Below are 12,107 nucleotides of genomic sequence, written 5' to 3' on the forward strand. Positions count from 1 at the left end.
CGGGCCAGTACATGGCCTCCAATGCAAGTAAAAAAATTAAAGGAAAGCAGGAAGGGGAGCCATCTCAATGAAGCAAATCCATGGGAGTGATGAAGGGTTGGTCTATTGATTCGGCTCCAAATGCGTAGTGTTGAATTGGATTTCGTCTATATCTTTCAGAACAGCACAAGGATTTCCGGGTTGCAGGTTTTGGAGTGTTTGATGGAGATTGGAAGTTTCTTCCTGGAGTCTTGACATTCTCTTGTAGGATCCGGTTGTTACAGTCATGTCGATAAGCTGGTGGTTCACATTCTGAAGCTGTGTGGCCCGCAACCATATCTCATCAAGATGCTTCTCCTCGCATATCCGAGACCGTCAGGTAGATTCTCTGTTATTGTTGAGAGAAGAAGATGAATGTGAGATGAATTGGTGGTTGGATGGTGGAATGTGAAAGGAGGATGAAGGTTATGAGCTGAAGATGCTGCTGAAGTGAAAGGTGGATGTATTATTTTGCATTGTGCTAAAGTGAGCCGTGTGGGCAGTTGGGTTTATCATGGCTTGAGTATTTGATGGCAGCAAATTGCACCTGGCTCTGCATTTTTTAGATGAATTTAGGAGGGTGTTATTAAAAGATAAAGGTGATGCAGGACAACTAACCACTTGCTTTAAAAGCTTGAACTAATAAAGCATGGAGAATCAATTCCTTTATCTCATAGCCCAGGCTCCACATCCCATGAGTTAGGTTATCGGCCGAACCTTCCTTGTGGCCCCAAATCATATAGGTTCCGTCCCGTCATGGCCCCCGCATCACATGGGTTCTGCCTCACGCATCATACAGGCTGCCCACCCTAAGTGTGCCCCGCATCCCACTAGCCATCCCACTCAAGTCTGGTGTGAAAATGCCTCTGCATTGGGTAAGGGAGCAGAAGCAATGGGGGTGTTCTTAGAATGCAAAAAGGTAAGGAAGTGGCCCACTTAAGCAAAACTAAGGAAAGCAATAGTAGTACCATGCATCCATGGGAGAGATGCGGGGATCTATCTAGTGCCTTGGCCACAATACATATGCCCCATATGCATGTTGATCAGGAGATTTGGGACCATTTATCTAGTGGACTAAGACATGGATTGGCCATAGACCCAAGATTGTAGTTTGCCTCATCAAAACTGGCTGAGTTGTCTTGAAACCTTGTAACACCCCGATCCCAACAGTATGATATTGTCCGCTTTGGCTGACACTCACTATCCACCTCACGGTTCTGTTCTCGCAGACGGAAGCGGTTAGCGAACCACCCGCAAAACGCGTCATACTATTGAAGGCCGAAGCCCCACATATAGACCAAGATCTTGGGCTCCCCCTTTTCGATGTGGGACAGACACTAACACCCACCCCCCTTCGGGAGACAGCGCCCTCGCTCTGATACCTTTGTAACACCCCGGTCTTAACAATATAATATTGTCAGCTTTGGCTGACACTCATTGTCTACCTCACTGTTTTGTTCTAGCAGACGGAAGCAGTTAGCGAATCACGCGCAAAACGCGTCATACTATTGAAGGCCGAAGCCCCACACATAGACCAAGATCTTGGGCTCTCCCTTTTCGATGTGGGACAAGCACTAACACTCACGTGTTGTGTTAGTGCCTGTCCCACATCGGAAAAGAAGAGCTCAAAATCTTGGTTTATATGTGGGGTTTCGGCCTTCAATAGTATGACGCATTTTGCGAGTGGTTCGCTAACCGTCTCCGTCTGCGAGAACAAAACCGTGAGGTGGATAGTGAGTGCCAACCAAAGCGGATAATATCATACTGTTGGGACCGGAGTGTTACAAACCCAGATGAGTCGACATGGTGAAATTCACTCTGAAACTCGCTCTTTCTACTGACGTGGTCACCACTCGGTAAGACTCGTCAAGTTGGATCGAGTAATCTCGATTCATGGTGACTCTGGCTGAGTCGCTCGCCTGGTCAAACTCAAACCAGGTGGAGGAAGCTCTACCCACGTACCACACACCTAGTTTTACATGTTTTTGTTATTACTTTTCCATGCATCAATGTGTAATGTGTATGTAATTGCGGCGATTCATAAGGTGAGGCAGCTCATTGGTGACCATTTCCCAGCCCAAAAATCAGATCAGTACATTCATTAGGTGGGGCACCTATGTTATAGAAAGTGGACCACCAAAGAAGACCATGGTCCATATTTAGTGTAAACTTGGACCAGTTGCCAGATAGACTAAACTCATTTTGGGCTAAGACCTATTCACGCCCTGATGGTGGCCCTAACTAATGAATGGCCTGCATCTCATTCATGTGCCTTTTGCACAACAATGTGAGCCCGGTAAACAACCCGTCATTGCAACCCTCGTTTCCTTGCACCAATATTAGGGGTGGCAATTCAAACCTGTAGGGTCAGGGCTTGGGCCCCTAAACTTGGCTTGAGGGCTGGGTCTTGGGCTTAGATTTCAAGACCAGTGCTCTGATTTCACCAATTAGCATCAATGATGAATGGCCCATTGGCCAGCTCCAATCATCAGATGGGTCGCAATTACAAAGGAATGATTTTTTATTTTTTATTTTTCAAAGACCCTGTGGCCATTTGGCTTTCATGATACGTGTGTTCTACAAAGGCATTTTTGGATTCAGAGTCATGTTTCAATGATCAAAACATTATATATGGTGGGAGTCGTAGTGGATGAAGGAGATACTAAGAAAAAAATCTTGCATTTTGACTATTCTAAGCCTTTGATCATTCACTCATCTTCTAACAAGGCTGGCCTTGGTATACTGGCCAAGGCTTTTGACCCTTGATTAGGGCCAAGGCCAAGCCAGGGCTAGGGCTTAAGGGACTAGGCCAGGCTTGAGTTAGCCTTGGCATGACCCATTGACATCCCTAACCATTATGGGCTCACCAATATGCTCAGGTGTAACATCATGTTTTTTGTTTTTTCTCTACTTCTCCCATAAACCTTCCCCTTTTCTTCCTTGAGGTAGGTTGCAATAAGTCTCACTTATTTATAGGATGTATGATTCATATTTCAATGATTAAAACTATTTATACGATGGGCTTTGCCATGGGTAGGTATATATGCCAGGAAGAAATAAAAACTCCTATTTGGAATATTTTAATGCTTTCCTAATCTAACTCTTCTCTTTTGCTGTCTGTTTGGTTTTCCAACTACAACAGTAAATGATTGTAAATGGGTAATGAATATTCACTCTTGTAATTATGTGTTGATGTCATTTACATTTGATTATAATGATAATTTTGTCACATTGTTTATTTCACCCAAAAATCTCGTTGAAAATGGTAATTTTATAACTTCGAAATGTAAATGATTACAATTTACTTTACCCACTTCCTTTACAAGTGAATTTTACTCTCGAATTTTGTTTAAACAAACACCAAAAGCTGATAATGATACCTCATTTACTATGCATAAATTGGAAAACCAGACAGGTCCTTATGTATGGAACTTTTAACCGTTGTTCTTTTTACGTGACTTAAAAATCCCGGCCAAATAAAATCTAGTCATTCTTCAAGAAGTATAGACAAATTTGAAAGCCATGCTTGTGATCAAGGAAATATGAATGTGAATTTAGTAAACCCAAGTACTTGTCAACTTCTTAGATTTGCATTGGATTTGGCAAATTCCAAAGTCCATTGTTTGGAAATTAAACTGCAATTCCATAGATATGGAGATCATCTATCACATTATTGAGCATTTATTGCAGAGCAATTGCTTAAAAAAAATAAATAAATTTTAAGATGTCTCATTTTAAGATTTGTTGAATCTTTACTTCTTTTTAGGATTTGGATTTACGCTTGGAGGTGTAGATTTAGAAAATTCATGGATTCAGGAATCTCAAACTAAAAACAAATATAAAAAATTTAAATCCATAGATTTGACAAATCCTTACCTCAAATCCCTCACCTCAAACATACAAATCTAGGAATGAATTCTGCAACAACTAGACACTCCCTCAGCTCTAACTATTATTTCCATAGACATTGATCAAAAGTCTAACATCTTCCCGTCCAAAATATTTTTTGAGGAAGTCATCATCAGCTATGCAATGTGTAATACCAACAATTTGGATCACCAAACGTCACCGTAGTTCCTATTCTTGTAGTGCCATCTTATGTTCTAATAGAGTGTCTGAGGGTATCATAAACCTCGATTTTGAGAATATACTGAGATTAGATTAAAGGATAAGATAATCACTTTCGCAAAAAAATCAAAAAAAAAAATCAACATATTTCACTTTATTATTATTATTATTATGAGAATCAATCCTACTACTTCCAGTACTGGGGTTTCCACACTTCAAGAAAAAAAAAAACCGTTGGATGTATTGCTCAAATCATTAGTTCGGTATTAGATGTAACTTTTTTATTTTTCCTAGCAAGATGCCTAATAATTACAACATTTTTGATAGTTTAGGGTTGAGAACTTGTCAATCAACAAATTAATGTTATTTGTGAGGTATAACAATTATAGGAAATAATCGAGTTATAGGTACAACAATTATAGGAAATGATCAGGTTAGAGCTATATCTAAGAGTGCTGTAGATGGTCATCTTTTGGCTTTGACTGAATTAGAACTATAGCTAGGAGTGCTGCATATGGTCATCATTTGTCCCTGATTGATTTGCTCTTGGTTTTTGGTGATTGACAATTTAATACTATTTTGGTTTAATTGACTATAATGGTTATATGACATCATGTACTCTATTCATTAATTTCATTTATTGTGCATGCATAAAGTGAATGAGTAGGTTGTTTTGGCTTTAATTTGAGCATAAGGGATTTTTTTATTTTTTTTTTACAAAGATGGTAGATTGTCGAAAATATATATGCTTGACTGCACTTGGAATGGGATCTCCATGCCACAATTCCAAGGATCCATGTCATTGGAAGTGCTAATATCGGTGATCATGGTTGGTCCCATTTTATTAATTGCAGTGATGACTACCATCATCTATATTAGTAGTCTTAGTGAACTGAATTATTTACAATACTACTTAGCATCTATTACAAATATTTGATAAAGATTTGAGTTAAAAAAATACACACTAGATATTTCTACTTCATCATAATCAAGTGATCACATGTGATCCAAGAGGGAGAATGTTAGCATTTGCCCTTTAGTTGAGCCGCATGTGGCGTGAATACGTATAATGGACATGAACTGTATGGATTAGTTATTTGAGAATCCAAAAGGAGCCCACAAACAGGGGCGACTCTAAGGGGTAGGCAAGTGAAGCAATTGCCTAAGGTCCCCTAATTATGAAGGCTCTACATTATAGCAAAATTAAAAAAAATTTAATTATGAAGGCCCTATATTATAGCAAAATTAAAATTAAGAAAAAGAAAAAAAACCTAAATTTTTTGAAATACCTACAAAATAGGAACATCTAAAAATTAGTTTACAAATTTGAAATTGAAAATAAAAAACAAATCCTAGAAACTAGCACTATCAATAATAATAGTCTAACCATATCGTCTCTTTTCAAAATAATAGCATCATTCCCAATAAATTTTTCTCCTAAAACCTAGGACAACAATTACCTACTTTATTGCTAATTAATTTTGAATTTATTAAATTTTTTTAGAAAAAACTAAAAAGCCTCATTTTTATGACTTGCCTAAGGCACACAAAAATGTTGAGCCGCCCCTGCCCACAAAAACATGGTCATGCCCTTCTATTTTAGGCCTTGATGTGGCAAAACTCTCTTTAACCTAAAAGGAGAGGAGTCATATGGAATCTCCCTCTTGTGAGGGAGTGTGGAAATGTGTTGAGGCGCGTGTCCTTTGATGGGAAGTATACTACCACTACAAGTTTTTGTAAGTCTCGGTCCCAACTCCATAGGCATTGAGGCACAAAACTCTTTCCATAAGAGAGTAGCCATAGTCACATAAAGGAGAAAAATCCGAAACCGTGTTCCCCATCGTCATAAAGCTTCAAGGTTCATCAACGACAGAACATACAGGTATGCATGTTTTCTGTTTTCCATTGATCAGTGCACAGGTGATCTTGTGGGTAAAATTCCAATAGTTTATACAACAAACATCATTATTCAATTTATTTAAACCTCTATTATTGTTGGAGACATATGATGAAATTTAATGGTAACATCTATTTATAAACTGCCTTCAACATATTTGTCAAAGTAGTGAAGTATATTTTTAGATATCTATGCATATTTTTTCATCTATTTTATTTTCAATAAAGATATTGGCATTTTAAATTATTATTTTTTTGAAACATTAAAGTGATGCATTTGGCATTTAAGTTAGTATTATGCTAACATGAGTGTCGACATCAAATACCAGTGCAAATTTTGATTAGCCATATGATAGGTCACAATGCTGATGTTTTATACAAAGAAGTGGGTAGGTTTACAATTAGGTGGGCTCCACTTGCAACGAAAGTGGCTACCTTTGCCTCATTAATCTATGAAATATTATCCTTAAGAGTACCTTCCCTTAGATTTATTGAGGGCAGTTCAAGTCGGCCTATGGAAGCAAAGGAGTGCCAGCTTGGGTGGGCCCTACCATGATGTTTATGTGAAATCCACCCCAACCACCAGGTGAGTCGGCCCATATTAGATCTAGAGCCAGAAAATGAGTATCATCCATGATTTAGGTGGACCACATAAACGGAAACAATATATAGGGCAACATTCACCCTCCAAACTATTTTCCATGGCGTGGGTCAGCTGAATCACGGATGAACCTGCCTGGACCAAAATTTTGGTGTGGCATCTGATGGTTGGAATGGATTTCATATAATCATCATGACGGGCCTTGTAAAAAATAAGCATGGGCACCGCAATAGTTTTTTATAGTATGGCTAACTTGAATCACAGGTCAGCTTGATATTTTAAACCCTGGGTCTAATGTGGGATTACACATTTAATGGTTGGAGTGGATATCATATGCACATGCCCAGTTAAAAATCAAGGGCGGGTGATTACATGAAATTTCCTTTAAAAAAATAAAATAATATATCTGAATTTTGGGAACAGCAGGGAGAGGGATGCAGCCAATGATCTTTTACTAGGCTTACCATGATGTGTATATGAAATTCACATAGAGCTCAATTTTGGCCTGGGCCCAAGAGGGGGTGATGCACCAGGTGGTTTGTGTTGATTTCAACATCACATTGGATCCTCCTAAGCCGCCGAACCCTTTGTGGGCATGGCCCACACACAACTGAAAATACCACTAATTCCAAAGTTTAGTGATCCAATTTTAGCCCTAGGTCTCATAAACCACTCTCATCCGGCAATATAAGTGGACCATACCATTTAATATAATATATAACATGATGCCCACCCTCCAAACTGTTTCCCTTGATATGCACCACTTGAATCACGAATTGTCCTGACTTTTGGGTCTCAAGCCTAAATATTTTTGTGACATCTAATGCACCGAGTCAATTTCACATAACCATCACGGTGGGCTATGGAGAGATTCAATAGTGGGCGTTTCTCTCCTAGGTGTGACTTATCCACCGAGGTGGGTGGGACCCCTAACTGTGAGGCCCACCATGATGTATGTGACCATAGCCACGCCCATCCATCAATATTGAAAGCTCATATCAAGGCATGATCCAAAAATTGAAGCAGATGTAAATATCCAAGGGACCATCAAAGTATAGGAAACAGTGATAATTGACCATTAAAAGCTTTTGTAGCTTCTTGTAGGCCACAAAAGCTTTGGATCAAGATAATATTTGTATGGTATCTTCATTTAGGTCTTTCTGATCTTATCAACAGGCTGGATAGCAAATAAACATTCCGGTGGAATCCATGAAGTTTTTAATGGTGGGGATTTAATCATGAGTTTCATGTGGTGTGGTCCACTTAAATTTGGGTCAGCTTCATTTTTGGTATCATGCCCTAAAATGAGTTGTCAAATGGTTGAATGGTGTGGGTCCAAGACACATACATCACCCTGAGCCCCATAGCTAGGGGTCCCACCCACCTCAATAGATCGAGTAGGGTTGTAAATGACTGGGCTTGAGGCGGGTTTAGCTAAAACCAAACCTACGCCATTTACTAAATGAGCTTGGGTCTAAATTTTAAATCGAGACCCTTTTACTAAATGGGCTGATCTAAGTCTGGTATGAGTCAACCCCATCAAACTCATTTATAAATGGGTAAGGAGATCCACCCAAATCCATTTATAAATGGGTCGAGTGTGACAGGCCTGGTTAAGGGATATTTAGACCTAAACTAGACCCACTTATAAACAGGTCTAACGAATCTGGTCAGGTTTAATGGGTCTGGGTCACATTGATTTTATATCAAAACTAATCATTGCCAATTAATAATAAAAATCAAATTAAATCCATCAATTTGAATTATGTGGTGTCTTGTATTTTCAACTGGACATGGGGTGGGTTTCTCATTTTTTTTCAGGTTAATTGTCAAAGTATGTAAGCATTTTTACCGAGTTTGAAACTGGGTTTGGATGGATCCTTTGCAACATAGATCATACCCACCCATTTACTAAATGGCTTCGAGCAGATCGGGTCGGGCCTAAAATAAAGGAAATAGATCCAAACTCGTTTAGCAACTAAATCTGTTCTTGGACTCAAACCTGTACCATTGGGTCCACTGACCCATTTACAACCCTAGATACGGGGATCCACCGTACCCACGCCACTCTCTCCCAACTGCTTCCTTTAGTGTGGCTTGGCTAAATCATAGGTCAGATTGGTTTTTTGGATGTGGGAATAAAGTGGGATTACACATCTTCTGGTCAAAATGAATTTCACAAACACATCACAGTGGGCCCCACAAAAAAATGGGCTCGTTTGGAAGAAAATTTTGCCCAGTGTGCCCACCACGTGAAATCCACTCCAACTGTATAATCGCACATTTGTCGCAAGGCTTAAAAATAAAAATAAAAATAAAAATAATAATAACAATAAATAATAATAAAAAAATTCAACTTGACCTGTTATTTAGATGGGCCACACCAAGAGAAACAGTTAAGAGAGAAACGACCATAGTTGATTTTAATAGGGCTCACCGTTGTGATTACATGACATCTATTTGGAAACTTTGATGCCATGAAAACATTTAGACCTAGGTCTCAAAAATTAGGACAATTTATGTAATTCAAGTGGGGCTGCACCAAGGGGAACAATTTGGAGGTATATGTTGCATATCCATGCCCTATGTACCTTTTTCTAGCTCATTTTAGAGCTTTGGTTAAAAAATGAAGCAGATCTAATTCTCATGTGGACCACACCACAGAAAAGAGCAGTGATTGAATACTCACCATTGCTCACCATTAAACTTCTTTTGGGCCATGAAAGTTTAGGTCAAGCTGATATCTTACGTTTTCCCTTCATTTAGGTTTGTATGGCCTTATCAACAGGTAGGATGGCAAATAAACATTATAGTGGTCCATATGATTTTTATTTTTTTTTAAATTATTGGTTGGTATGATTTTTTTTAAAAAAATTATAAGTGAGTGTTCTTCGACAACCACCTTTTCCTGTTGTGTGGCCTACTTGACATTTGAATCTGCTTTAATTTTTGGAACCATGCCCTAAAATGAACTCGAAAAAATGATGAACGGAGTGGATGTACAACACATACATTAAGGTGGGCCCCACAGTCAGGGACTCACTAAACTGTTAGCCCGACTGACCTAACCCGCAACTGCATGTTACACGTGGAGAGGGTGGGCCCCACAGTCAGGGGTCACTAAGCTGTTAGCCCGACTTACCTAATCCGTGACTCCATGTTACACGTGAAGAGGGTGCAAGGGGAGCGGATTGGATACTGAACGGCAAAACGCCGTTGGTTAGATACCGATAGTATGTTCCCTTGGTATAAATGCCACTCCGTTAGATCCGTTAACGGATCTTTCTGGTTTCCGCCGTGCACCCACTCGGCACGAAATCGGATCATCATACGGAGAAAATTCAGTTGCGCCCACTGTAAATTTATGTGATTTATCTACACTTAATCTATTTTTCCATTTAATTGTATGCGTTGAGCCTAAAATTGAAGCTTATAAATATCTCAAGTGGACTATACTGAAGGAAACAGTGGAAATACTGGTTTCCACTGTTGAAACCTTTCCAAGAACCACTGTAATGTTTATTTTTCATCCAAATTGTTCAAAGGATCAAAAAACATAGATTAAGGTAAAAAACAAATATAATCTTGAACCAAAACTTCCGTGGCTCTCAAGAATTTTTCAACGGTATAAATCAATTCACACTGCTTTCTTTGGTGTGGTCGATTTTAACATTTTATATACTTAGGTTTTGAGCTAAGGCCCTCAAATTATCTTATAAAATGTATGAACAGACCAGATAAAATACATAAATCATGATAGACCTCGCCGAGTTTACTCCGTACACAGTTCGCTTCCCTTCACATACATGCATTTTTTTTTACGCAGTGGGGCCCACTGTGATGTTTTTGAGAAATCCTCACCTTTCATCCGTTTTATGAGTTTCTTTCAGGACATGATGCCAAAAATGAACCGTATCCAAAGCTTAAGTGGGCCGTACTAAAGGAAAATATTGTTAGGGAAATTCCTACCGTTAAAATCTACCTGAGTTCGACAATGATGTTTAAAAGCCAAAAGCCATCCATACTGTTAATAACTTCATTCCTAGGATGAACTGAAATTACAAATATTAGCATGACTCAAAACTTGTGTGGCCCATGAATATTTAAACTGTGGACATTCAATTATCACATTTTTGGCCCATTTGAGCTATGTAAACGGTTCATTTTTGGCTTCGTCTCCTGAATTGGACTCAAAAAACAAATGGCGGGTAAGATTTCTCACAAACATTACAGTGGGCCCCGCCTGGTTCCCAGCAGCATCTTTTTTTCTTAAGATATGTAATTACTGTGCATGGCCGAGTGCGATCACGGCCTAAATGTAAAAACAGCCGCTGATGGATCCCTCGTTGGAAAGCATTTATTGGAAGGAAACAGTCTACTGTTATCCACCCATGTCATTTTGCCACGTCACTTCAGCAGCCGTTTGCCCACTCAAGCTATCTATCAGTATCCAATCCGCTCCCGGGTGGAAGTGAACGGACGCGTACTGCGTACAGACAGCGTCAATAGCGAGGTGGCTACTGACAATGCTCTATGGCCCTGCATGATATATGTGTGTATTATCCAAACCGTCTATCTATTTTTCCATATCATTACAGAGCATGAGCCAAAAATTTAGAGAGATCCAAATTTCTAGTGAACCCCGCCGCAAGAAAACAGTGGATATTGAATGATCACCATTAAAAACTTCCCAGGTCTTACTTTAATTTTTATTTTTCATCCAACCTTTTGATTAGGCCACTCACACCTAGATGAAGAGAAAAAACACATATCAGCTTAATCCAAAACTTTTGTGAGCCATAGGAAGTTTTTAATTATGAGTGATCAATTACCACTCTTTTCTGCGGTGTGGTCCATATAAGATTTGAATCTGCCTCATTTTTGGGATGATAACATAAAATAGTGTGAAAAAATTGATAAATGACATAGATAGGAAACACACATCATGTTGGGGCCCACAAAACAATAACCACCTCAAGTGAAATGCCATATGTAGGAATGATCATAAACGTCCAAATGCATGCATGGTAGCTGTATCTGGTCCACTAGATGTGTGGGCCCCACCTACCCTTCTCTTGAATCTGCCACCCCGTATTAGACCCATATCCCGAAACGTAGATCGATCTATTGCTTAGGCCGGCAACACCAAAGGGAGCAATGGTTGATAATGGGTAGGCTGATCCCACCGTAGAAACATTCAGATGGAATGTGGGGTCCACCTACACTCCATCAAACCCAATTCATCAGGAGTGGTCCACCGGGATGAAGAAGGGATAGGCCAAAACTCAGGCCATTAAAGAAAACATAGGTTGGCTGAAACAAGCAAATATACATGCTTTGGTTGTGTTTGTATGATCTTCCATGTGATCTGTCCCATCTGAGTTTTCGATTATGATACTTCTCTGTATTTACGGTGAAAATGAAGAGAACCAACTGATCCATTGCTTGGATTTCATCTGCCCATCATAGGTGGTTTTTAATCCAGATAACTTTGGTAGGACTGCAAGCTTATCATTTTCAAACT

Source organism: Magnolia sinica, chromosome 9, assembly GCF_029962835.1.
Source record: "Magnolia sinica isolate HGM2019 chromosome 9, MsV1, whole genome shotgun sequence".
Taxonomy (NCBI): domain Eukaryota; kingdom Viridiplantae; phylum Streptophyta; class Magnoliopsida; order Magnoliales; family Magnoliaceae; genus Magnolia; species Magnolia sinica.